Below are 2,684 nucleotides of genomic sequence, written 5' to 3'. Positions count from 1 at the left end.
AGGTTCAGGGGTGATAAGATCGAGTTTTTAAAAATGATAACGGGATTCGATAATGTAGATGCAGAGAAACTGTTTCCTGTGGTGAGGATGGAGAACGAGGGGATATGATCTTAAAATTAGAGTTATGCCATTTAGGAGGGAAATCAGGAAACACTTTCTCACACAAAGGGCAGTGGAGGTCTGGAACTTGTTTTCCCAAAAGTCTGTCAATGCTCGGTCAATTGAATTTTTCAAGAATGTGATGGATATAATTCTTTAAGGTATGGGTATCAAGGGATATGGAACCAAGACGGGTAAATGATGTTAAGGTGCAGATCAGCCGGGATCTAATGTAATGTCGGAAACGGCTTCTGGGGCTGAATGACCTCCTCCTGTGTTCCTGCATTGCTGTGTTTCTGTGTGTCAAGCAGTACGAGTCATCATCATTTATGCAATGGGAGTTCCATTAATCGCGTGTCCATTTTCAGTGTAACTGGTATAAATGATTTCTGCCATTATCGTTGCAGCCCGTGGAGTTCCCGGTGAGCCATTGTAACCGGTTATTGATTGTATAAGTCCGTGTCTCATTGTATTACTGCTCTCCTTGCGGGTCTGCTCAGTTGCTGCGTTTGTCCGGAAGTGATTATTTTACAGATTACGGGTCAGTCTCAGAAATTACGGGAATATCACGCCCTAACTCTCCTCCCTCTTCATTTTGCGAGGTGGTGTAATAAAGAGAATAATCTAATAGGTCTTTGCAGTAGTAAGCTTTTTCTAAATTGCTGAACTGGCAGTTGAGATAACCTAAGCAGTAGTTGTAGAACTGTTTACTGTGTCACTAAGAGACAATTGCAAATAGTCGGATGTGGAAACCATAAGAGGCCTAGAGGATGTTATCTCTGTTCTGGCAGGAAAGTAAAACAATGAGTTGGAAGTAAAGAGGCCTAGAGAGGCAGGAAAGGAGGACAATGAGTCAGAAGTACAATGTTGATGAGACACCATCTGGCATAAACAGAGGTCATAGGTGCAACAACAGCTTGGGGGATAATGGACATATACTTTTCCGATAATAAAGGCAGTACTTTAATGTAACGCAGTATAGGCAACCAATCAGTGAAGATGTATATGGGCCAAGGACCAATCAGGTGGTAGGAATGAATTTTGAATGAGCTGGACATAGATGTTTTAATGTATAAAAATGTAGGGCTTGCTGTACCAATTTGGAGAAGTCTGGCTAAGACAGAGCAGATTGTCTCCCCACTTGTGTAATAAAGACAACTTGATTTTCGATCTGAAAACTTTGTGTCGAGTGTTGGTTTAAAATACTCCACAACACTTCTATAGTTATTAATGACTTAGAAAATTCCTATATCCACGTTTGCCGATGATGCAAAGGTTGGTGGTACAGTAAGTCGTGTAGACAGCAGCATATAATTACAAAGATATATTGATAGATTAAGTGAATGGGCGAAACAGTGGCTGATGGATTTCAACGCAGGTAAGTATATCATCATTCATTTTAGACCTAAAAAGTAGATCCAAGTAATAATTACATGATGCAGGGCTCGGAACAGTGGAGTTCCAAAGGGGTTTCGAGTCCATGTACACAGACCACTGAAATGTAGCAGTAAGGTACAAAAATAATCAAAAAAATAGAATATATAGGAGGGGAAGTTATCCTACAGCTATACAGAGATCTGGTTAGACCACGTCTGAAGTTCTGTGTACAATTCTAGACACCGCCCGTTAGAAAGGATAGATTGACCTTGGAGGGAGTGCAGTGCACATTCACGAGAATGTTACCAGCGCTCCAATGGTTAAAATATGAGCAGAGATTACATAAACTGGGCTTGTACTTCCTGGAACATAGAAGGCTTTGGGGATTTGATTGAGGTTTTTAAGATTTTGAAACGAATTGAAAAGGTAGACAGAGAGAAACCTTTTTTCGCCATTGGTGGCGGAATCTAGGACACGGGTACATAATCGTAAAATCAGAGGCAGGCCATTCGGGAAAGATGTTAGGAAGCATTTCTTCACGTGAAGGTTGGTAGCAGTGTGAAACTCTCTCCCACAAAATAGCAGTACATGCCAGCTCAAATAATAATGTTAATCTGAGATGGGTACGTTTTTCCTAGACATGCGTTAAAATGATCTGGAGCCAAAGCAGCTGGATGGAGTTAAGACACAGCTCAGACAGAAATTCAGTGAATGGCGAGCAGGATCAAGGAGCTGAATGGCCTCGTCCTGTTCCTATGTTTAGTACAGCAATTGTAAATGAAGAAACGCTGTCTTGAAGGGTGAATTATAAATATGACACCATCTTTTGCAGAGATCATAAGCGTTTTACTTTCAACTTCTTTGCCTGAGCATTTAACCAAGAAGTGGGGTTCGAACCCACGCAGACACACGTCCATTAGATTCTAAGTCCAACACCTTAACCACTCGGCCAACCTGGTGATAGGAGCCCAGCCTCGCAGTGCTTGAAAATTCGACAAATCCCTTGCTGACTAAGTTTAGTTTTCAGTGCAGAGCAAACTACACGTCAGCATAATCTGAAAATGTGAGAGGATAAAGACATTTTCTAAAACTACAGACGGTGAACAGCTAAACTGAAAAGCACAGCAGCTGGGCAAGTAACGAATTGAGCTGACCGGTCATAACTAGACAAAAAAACCCTCGGCTTTAGCCCACAGAACATGGAAACC

At 41.6% G+C, this 2,684-nt stretch overlaps 1 non-coding gene across 1 annotated transcript; it reads right to left on the bottom strand.

The window, feature by feature from the left end:
- Positions 1–2,351: 2,351 nt before the first annotated feature.
- On the bottom strand, positions 2,352–2,435 carry trnal-uag (transfer RNA leucine (anticodon UAG)). The gene has a single exon. It is a non-coding gene; the product is annotated as a tRNA-Leu (tRNA).
- Between the last annotated feature and the right edge of the window lie 249 nt (positions 2,436–2,684).

This window comes from Somniosus microcephalus, unplaced genomic scaffold (assembly GCF_052327205.1).
Source record: "Somniosus microcephalus isolate GS21.2 unplaced genomic scaffold, FLI_Smic_1.0 unresolved_chr1, whole genome shotgun sequence".
Taxonomy (NCBI): Eukaryota; Metazoa; Chordata; class Chondrichthyes; order Squaliformes; family Somniosidae; genus Somniosus; species Somniosus microcephalus.
Note: the sequence above shows the minus strand (reverse complement) of the source record. Positions and strands in the feature narration are given on the sequence as shown.